The 9166-nt window shown below is 49.7% G+C and overlaps 1 long non-coding RNA gene across 1 annotated transcript; it reads left to right on the top strand.

Annotated features, from left to right (window-relative positions):
- The first annotated feature begins 6368 nt into the window (after window positions 1–6368).
- LOC136357191 (uncharacterized) lies at window positions 6369–8616 on the top strand. Its single transcript, XR_010742371.1, has 2 exons — window positions 6369–6945; window positions 7272–8616. It is a non-coding gene; the product is annotated as an uncharacterized lncRNA (long non-coding RNA).
- The last annotated feature ends 550 nt before the right edge of the window (window positions 8617–9166 follow it).

Raw genomic sequence — 9166 nt, 5'->3', positions numbered from 1 at the left:
ATAAAGGTTTAGGGTTGCAGTAAACAGCATTTAAAGATATTTAGTTGCTCAAAGCTATTTTGTAGACACGATTCTAGAACTATACAATATTATTTATCAAGGCCGTGAACCCACACGAACCTGCCTTAACCCAAGGCCTACGATGATTCAGACCGAACTGGCAACCCGACCCTGGGTCCCAGCTCGTCCCAAGCCAACCCAGGCCAACCATTCCACAGTTTAGTTGTTAAGCAGGTTTTAAGAATTAAAACACTAACTTGGGTACATTGCTCGGCTTGCCCATAACCGAGGGCGCGGCTATTCGAATAGATTATACTCTGATCAGAGGTGTACATCTTTACCCACAAGACACATCTTCCTCACGTGCAACCACGTGCCACATACCACCACGGTGTACAGACGGAAGACGTGACATAGTTTCCAACCCATCCTAGCCATAGACAAGAGTACCGACCCAATCCCACCTACGGCCGGAACCCCCGGGACAGGCAGGCAGGACTGAGCCCCTAGCAGCAGGACACCGGCCCTGTGCCATGACATCTCGACTACCGGGCCGCAGCTCGTGTAGCCTTCATTTGTCCTAGTGATGTCCATCGACCCCCGACTTCTTCCATCTCCATCCGTGTACTTTTGTTTATAACCAGACTGAGCCACAAACTAAGCCTTACCCACTAGACATGTGGAAGTACGGTAGTGCTTTGCAACAGAGGCCCGAAGACCGGTCCTTATATGGCCGAGGTGCTACTATCAAAACCACGCACCCCGAGCCCAGCCTAAAACCATTTTGGGGATTTTGAATAGAAGGAGCGGTGTGAAGCCAATTCCACAATAACCAAACCATTCCAAAGTGTCCAGGTGATATGAATATTCCCAAAGTCTAGAGTTGAAAAACCACCTAGTGTTACCTAATTAAAATAGCGAAGCATCTACCTAAAATCATGCTAGTGGTACCATGAGAAGAGTGTCCACTAGTTGGGGTTTTGTTTAATCTAGGGTGAACAAGGTAATAATAACAATAACAATAATAATAAGGTCATAACAAAGGTAAATAGGCATGGCTAGATAAAACAGTGATAACGCGGGAATTTAAATAAAGCGATAATGCAATAATTTAAAGCAACATAATTTTATAAACTGGGTGTCGCGTCCCAAAACGACTCTAAAATACATCCTCAAAATTGTGCATAGAATAAGTAAAATCCATGTGAAAGCCTCCAACAATAAAAATGTGCAAAGTTAAAAGTCGAATAAGGCTTGGAGGATTTTTGTATATTTCCTAAAAGCCTAAAATGCGTAAATAAATTTTAGTGGAATTTTCAGAGCACAAATAATAATTAAGAAGAAATAAACAAAGTTAAAAAGGTTTTATAAAAAGAAAAAAACCCTAAAAAGTCTTTTTCCCCCTTCCCCCTCTTGGGCCGGCTCGGCCCAGCTCCCTCCCTCTCTCTCCTCTCCCCCGCGGCCCATCCGGCCTTCCCCCGCGCGCGCGCCGCTGACGGGCGGGCCCGCCCGCCACCCTCGCTGACGGGTGGGGCCCACCCGTCATCCCCTACCTCGCGCCGCAACCGCCGCCTCGCCCGTGCCCTAGCGCCGCCGCCGCCGCGGATTCCGCCGCATCCCGCCGCCCCCGCGCGCAATAAAGAGGGGGAAATCACTCCCCGTGATTCCCTCTCCCTTTCCCCCCACTTTTCCCTCTCTCTCTCTCCCTCGGATTCGTTTGGAAACACTCCTGCAAACTTCGCCGGCGCATCAATGGCGGCCGGATCTTCCGCGGCCGATTCACCCTCATCCGGCCGTTCTCTCCCCCTCCCAACACTATTTAAACGCTCCCCGTGCCTCCCTCCACCGTTTCCGCCACTCGCCGCTCTCTCTCCCCGTCGGAATCGAGCTCGCGCCGTCGTTCTCTCTCTCCGCCGTCGCCGCCGAGCTCCGGTCCGCCGCCGTCGTCGCCCCGGACCCTCTCCCGTTTCGGCGTCGCCTCCTTCGGCTCCGCCGCGACCTCGCCGACCTCATCCACCCCCCCCCCCGTTTCGACCGCCGACCGCCGGAACGCCGCCGTCCCCGTCGACCCGAGCCGCGCCGCCGCCTCTCTCCGCTTCGGTCGCCGTTTCCGTTGTCGCCGTCGACCCGGGGTGAGCCGTGGACCGCCGTTTCGCTTCCCCCTTCCCTCCCCTCTCTCGGGCGCCGCTCCGCCGCGCCGGTGGTCGCCGGCGGCGACCATCGGGGCGCGGGCGCGCCGCCTCCCGTCGGCTGTGCCGGCGTGGCCGCCTTCGGGCGCGCCCCGCGGCTGCCATGTGGGGCCCGGCCGTCAGCCGCCCGCGCCCTCGGGTGCGGCTGATGCGTGGGACCCACGGCGCCGACCGGCGTAAGCCGCGTGCACCCGGTCCACCGTGGACCATGAGGCTGCCGCGTGGGCCCCACTCCCGTGGACCCGGTCCGCGCGCTCCTCTCTCCCGGCTGACGCAATAAATCTGATTTTAAATTAAAATTTAAATGAAGAAATTCGCAAATATCCATTTAAAGAGCATATAAACTTCAAATGACCATAACTTGGCCATTTGAACTCAGAATTGGACCGTTCAAGTCTCTAATTTTTCCTTAAGAAGCCAAGAACCCATTTTTGTGCTTTATTTCGGTTTGTTATATGGAGTTTAGTAGAGTAAAAGCCTTTTCTTTTCCGTTGGTCGTGTAGACGCTGCAGCTTCGGAAGATCCGCTCTTCGTGGAAGTTGAAGCCGGCGTTTGGGAAAGCGAGCAAGGCAAGTCACATCATCTTTGAACATATTGAATCCCAGTTTGTAAAATTATGTTGATTTAACTTATTGCATTATCGCTTTATTTAAATTCCGCGTTATCACTGTTTTATTTAGCCATGCCTATTTACCTTTGTTATGACCTTATTATTATTGTTATTGTTATTATTACCTTGTTCACCCTAGAACCAACAAAACCCCAACTAGTGGACACTCTACTAATGGTACCACTAGTATGATTTAAGGTAGATGCTTCGCTTTAATTAGGTAACATTAGGTGGTTTTATAACTCTAGACTTTGGGAATATTCATATCACCTGGACACTTTGGAATGGTTTGGTTATTGTGGAATTGGCTTCACACCGCTCCTTCTTTTCAAAATCCCCAAAATGGTTTTAGGCTGGGCTCGGCGTGCATGGTTTTGATAGTAGCACCTCGGCCATATAAGGACCGGTCTTCGGGCCTCTGTTGCAAAGCACTACCGTACTTCCACATGTCTAGTGGGTAAGGCTTAGTTTGTGGCTCAGTCTGGTTATAAACAAAAGTACACGGATTAGAGATGGACGAAGTCGGGGGTCGATGGACATCTCTAGGACAAATGAAGGCTACACGGGCTGCGGTTCGGTAGTCGAGATGTCATGGCACAGGGCCGGTGTCCTGCTGCTAGGGGCTCAGTCCTGCCTACCTGTCCCGGGAGTTCCGGCCGTAGGTGGGATTGGGTCGGTACTCTTGTCTATGGCTAGGATGGGTTGGAAACTATGTCACGTCTTCCGTCTGTATACCGTGGTGGTATGTGGCACGTGGTTACACGTGAGGAAGATGTGTCTTGTGGGTAAAGATGTACACCTCTGATCAGAGTATAATCTATTCGAATAGCCGCGCCCTCGGTTATGGGCAAGCCGAGCAATGTACCCAAGTTAGTGTTTTAATTCTTAAAACCTGCTTAACAAGTAAAATGTGGAATGGTTGGCCTGGGTTGGCTTGGGACGAGCTGGGACCCAGGGTCGGGTTGCCAGTTCGGTCTGAATCATCGTAGGCCTTGGGTTAAGGCAGGTTCGTGTGGGTTCACGGCCTTGATAAATAATATTGTATAGTTCTAGAATCGTGTTTACAAAATAGCTTTGGGCAACTAAATATCTTTAAATGCTGTTTACTGCAACCCTAACCCTTTATATTATAACTCCTTTGTACTCCCTTGCATTTATTCTGCACTTGTGGGTGTGTCTTGTTGAGTACGGTGGTTGTACTCAGTCTTGCTCAATTTTTCCCAAACCTAGAAGAGGAGTTCCTAGAGGATGAAGGCTTTGGTGTCTAGCTCGTGCCTGCCGTCAAGTGCCTGTGGTCGTCGCCCTAGTCTTCCGCTGTTTCTCGTTTGTCTTTGCGTGTGCTGGGCCTTCGCTGCCCATGTAATAAATTAACTATTTACGCTTCCGCTTGTTAAACTCTGAATTGTATCAACTTTTGGTGTACCTTGCCTCCTGGGACAAGGATTAATGCACGCACGTAAGGAATGCCCGTTGGGTTATTTCCGGTCGTGACAAGTTGGTATCAGAGCCCCCTTGACCCTAGGACGAGCCGTAGATCCCAAGCCTTAGCAATATTTTCAAAAATAAAAATCCTTTGTTATTTGTGAAAACTGTCTAGTCTCTCTCTGTCTTGCTGCTTCATTTATCGCCAAAATCTGACCTTTAAAATGTGGTTTTTTCTTTCTGTTTTTGTTTGTAGATGGCCGGCAGCGTCAGCCGTCGTGGTTTGGACATGACTGGCTTCGTCTTGGAGCTGCGGGGCATGTGCGTGGTCCTGGGGTATCCACATGGAGTGGACTACCAGGCCAGGCCGCTTCCGGAGCAGGAGGGTGACGATGCAGAGCCCCACGCTGGTTGGGAGGTCACTGCAGTGATCCTCTCTGGCTCTCCCGAGCGGACTTCGCTGGCAGTCACCGCGGGTGGAGATTCTTTCCCCGCCGCTTGCCAGAGCGCCGCTCTCCTCGCCATCGGCACTCTTCACCAGCGATACCCGGACGAGTTGCAGCACTCGCCCTACCGCTACCACCCTCGCCGCGGAGGAGCCCGCGACTACGCCACCTTCCGGGATGCTAGCTCGGAGGATGACGCTACCCTCGTGCACCTGGGGCGCATGGTGGAGGCGTACGACGCGGCTCGTATCGACTTCCATCAGATGGTGCGCCGTGGGATGGTCGAGAACAACATGAAGATCCTGGAGCTGCGTCAAGAGAATCTGCAGCTCAAGAAGGACCTAGACGCAGTGGAGGCGCAGCTGCATCAGCTCAAGATCGCCCAGGGAGAGGTCTGCCACCCCAAGCGTCGCCGTGTCTGCCGCAGCCAGAAGATCACCGCCCGCAAGAGCACCTCCAGGCCCGAGCTTGTTCGTCAGTCCCTGGCGTGGACTTGCTTCGTCGAGACCCCTCGTGCCGAGCCCGCGCCCGTGGTTCCCCAGGAGGGGGAAGCCTCCGGCGTTGGTAGCACGGAGGATGCGCTGTTGCTCACCTTCCGTCCTAGCCCGTCGCAGCGGTAGACGAGGAGTTAGTAGGCTTGCGCGTGTGTTCTTTCTCGTTTGTCTTCTTGTTGGGTTGTGTGGGGCATGGTTATGCCGGTGTGTGGTATAACTGTGTCGGAGCCTATCTTTATTTTATTTGCCTAAGCAACTTGAACTTTAATGAACCAATTTAATAGCAGTAATAAATTCAAGAATTATGGTAGTCGTGGGTGGTTAGCTTTAATTGTCAGCTCTCTCTGTTTGCTGGTTCTGTGTGGGGTTTTCAGATGGTGACGACCAGGAGAAGTGCTAACACCGGTGATGGCAACCAACCTGAAGGCAGCAACCACCACCACCAGGGCAGCCCACCTCCACCTCCTCCTCCGCCTCCACCACCACCACCAGATACCAACGCCATTCTCACCCAAATCCTCGCCCAGCAGGCCAACATGATGACTGCTTTCCTCCACCACATCCAAAATCCGCCACAACATAATGCTCCACCACCACCCCCACAACACTCTAAACTCGCCGAGTTCCTCCGCATCCGCCCACCTACCTTCTCTAGCTCCAACAACCCCATGGATGCGTTGGATTGGTTGCATGCCGTGGGGAAAAAGCTAGACACTGTGCAGTGCAGCGGAGCTCAATTCCTAAATGATACAAAGAACAGTTCAGTAATTATTTGATCAATAATGATCTAATTATAATTGTTAAGTGCTTTTATCGTTTAAAATCCTTAAATTATAAATTGTTGTTTAAAAGGAATTATTAGAAATGATTTTAAAAGCTTAAAAGAGAAGATCTAAGTTTAATTTGCTAAATCTCAATATAAAATTGGGCTAGATAAAATTTTATTAAATACTTTGCTTGTTCCTCTATTTTCTAGAATTTTCTGGGAATTGTTTGAGCAAGGGAAGTATTTTTAATAATTGAAACAACATTTCACCATTTATTTTAATTAAAAAGTTCCAAAACCCCTCCCTAAAGTTGTTGGGCCGTTTCCGGCCCAACTCTTCTCTTCCCGCGCGCGGCCAAGCCGGCCCAAGTCGGCCCAGCCGAGCCGCCCCGCCCCCTCCTTCTCTAGCCACCGACATGTGGGGCCCACATGTCGGGGTCATCCCTAACCTCCAGCCGGCCGGCCGCCTAGCCGAGCCCGAGCTGCCGCCTCTCTCCGCCAATTTCGCCTCTTCCGGTCGCCCTCGAGTCCGATTAGTTGAGGGGTTTTTATCCCCACATCCTCCTCTATCTTTCCCCTCAAGAATCGGAGCTATTCGTTGAGTATCTTGTCCGAATCGAACTCGTTTTCGAGTTTATCTCCAAAACCGAGTTTTGTTTTTCCCGAGCCGATTTCTTGCGGGAGGAGTCCGATCTCTTCAATCCAAGGCTATAAATAGGACCCCCTAGTCCTCCTCTTTCGTTTGCCCCTGTTCCCGAGCCTTCCCGTGCTCCGTAGCTCCGTCGCCACCGCCGCCAAGCAAACCGCCGCCGCCGGCCATCTCCGGTGCCGCCGCGCCGCCGCCTCCATCGTCGTCGCCGGTCGCCGTCACCACCGTTGGGTACGCCGTGGTGAGGGGAAGCTCGGCCACCCTTCCTTTTCCGTTGCCGGTCACCGGAGCTCCGCCGCCCCGTGCAAGCCGAGCCGCCGCCGTCGCCTCTTCGTCGCCGGCCGTCATCGTTCGTCGTTTGGTTCGAGGGTGAGTACCGTTGGGTTCGTCTCGTCGCCCTCTATGTGTCTGTGTCCTCCAAATCCGCAGCCGGCTGCTCTAACTCCGGCGAGCTTGTCATCCGAAGCCGGCCACCTTTGATGATGTCATCGTGACATCATCGGTTTCTCTTTTTCCCGTTTTTCTAATAGATTAAATCTTCGGAAAATCATAACTAATTAACCGTAACTCTGTTTCAGGTGGTTCAAGTTGCTAAATTTTTCTAAAATCAAGATCTACATGTTAAAAATATTCACATGTACTGTTTATGCTTGTTTTTTTGTACTGTTTTATTGATTTTTATTCTTTCGCTTTAGTTTCCGACGTTCCGGAGGAGAGCGTTTCCGTTGAGGAAGGTTCCGAAGCGTTTGCGGAAGCCCAAGGCAAATCACACAGATCCCAAACAACCCTTTGAGCATGTTAAACCCGTTTAAAGCTATTATTTTATTTCAACTATGCATTATTTTTTAATGTCATCGGGTGGTGAACCTTTCCCCATTAATTAATGGCCGAAGATGATCTTATTTTCCTATGGGTTATAATTTGATTAGCATGAACCTTATATATTGGATTGGTTCAGCTAAATGCTATATGTAAGTTTGCTTAGCTATGCTTAGAAACATTAGCTAACTAAAGGGGTTAATTATAAACTATATTATATTATATTATTATTATGGTTATATTTAATGGTCGCTCACGATGGTTAATCGTGTGATGTTAATTAATTGATAATTAAAATCTGGATAAGGTGGGTTGTGAGCATATGGTTTTGATGGTTGTGCTCATGACAATTAAGGACCGGTTCGCGAGCTACTGTTGTGAAACATTTACCGTGCCAACCACAAGCCAGCGTGGGCAACGGCTTTATCTTTTGTATAGCATGATTCATTATAGTGCGCCAGACTGTGAAGCGGCGAGAAGTCCATGGGGGTTGCTGGGGAGTCCATGCCTTGTTTATAAGGGGGTGATTATGATCCAGGAAAGGTGCGCTGTAATGGCTTATGTTGTGCAAGGGGTATTGTCACAACTCCTTTCCGAGGTACCGTGGTGGTATTGAGGCACATGGTGACATGATGTGGGGTTGTGTCTTGTGGGTACAGTGGTACACGTCTGGCCAGAGTAAAACTATTCGAATAGCCGTGCCCGCGGTTATGGGCGGGTTGAGCAATGTTTTTCTTGATTAGTCTCACACCTCTCACAATAATTATGGATGTTAATACTTGGTAATAATTTGCTTAGCTCCTGGTTTGGAGTTAGATCTGTACAGCCGGGTATGGTTGTTCAGGATGGTTGGGCCTGTGCAGCATGGGTGTGTTGTTCAGTGTTGATTAAAATTTCTGATTAATTACTCCACTGTTTTACTTCTCTTAAATGTTTTGCTAAATGCTGCTTTTGCAAATGAGCCTATATTATGCCATCCTCTGGTATCCTTGTGCACTTGCATATTTGCTGTGTGGCTTGTTGAGTATGTCATATGCTCATTCTTGCAATAATCATCAAACCTCAGTTGAAGATAAAGGATCCAGAAGGAGAAGACATTTGGCTTATACCCCAGTTGAGCTGCCTGTGGGAGTGGAGCTGAAGCCATCGCTAGACCGTTAATTCCGCTGCTGTTTTCTTTTCTTTGTAAGTATGTAACGTTATTATTAAGATGGATTTGTATATTAAAATTGTCAGTTTGTGTACCTCGGCTGATTCCTGGACGAGGATTTTATGCACAAATAAGTTCGGAAATTACTAGTGAATTTCCGGGCGTGACATCTTCGGCTGGGGATGCCCAGAGCCGATAAGGCCTTGTCAGATCCTTCAGAGACGAAAGACCATGTAAGACCTGGTCGTGTAAGAGTTCTCGCCGTGCGTATTAACCAAGCCGTGTAATCGGAAATTGACTTTTCCAACCTCACGGCTGGGGGCTAGGATCAGAGCTATTTCAACCAAGACAGGCCAGGAGTCCAAGAGCCTTGTCACCCGAGGACATCCCTCCGACGACAAGGCTGGGGGCTAGGGAGAGTGTACAACTCAAACGGCTAACTAAGGTCGTTAACTGAGAACACGCTCTTACAAACAACACCCAGAGTAAGAAACATTTGTTAAAGATATATTTCTTTATTCACAAAATATTCCTTACAGTTAGCACATAAATATTATGTCAAATTACGTCTTTTCCCAAGATATCTTGTTACAGGGTACAAATTCTACCAAGAAGGCCAAC

This window comes from Oryza sativa, chromosome 7, assembly GCF_034140825.1.
Source record: "Oryza sativa Japonica Group chromosome 7, ASM3414082v1".
NCBI classification, from domain to species: Eukaryota; Viridiplantae; Streptophyta; class Magnoliopsida; order Poales; family Poaceae; genus Oryza; species Oryza sativa.
Note: the sequence above shows the minus strand (reverse complement) of the source record. Positions and strands in the feature narration are given on the sequence as shown.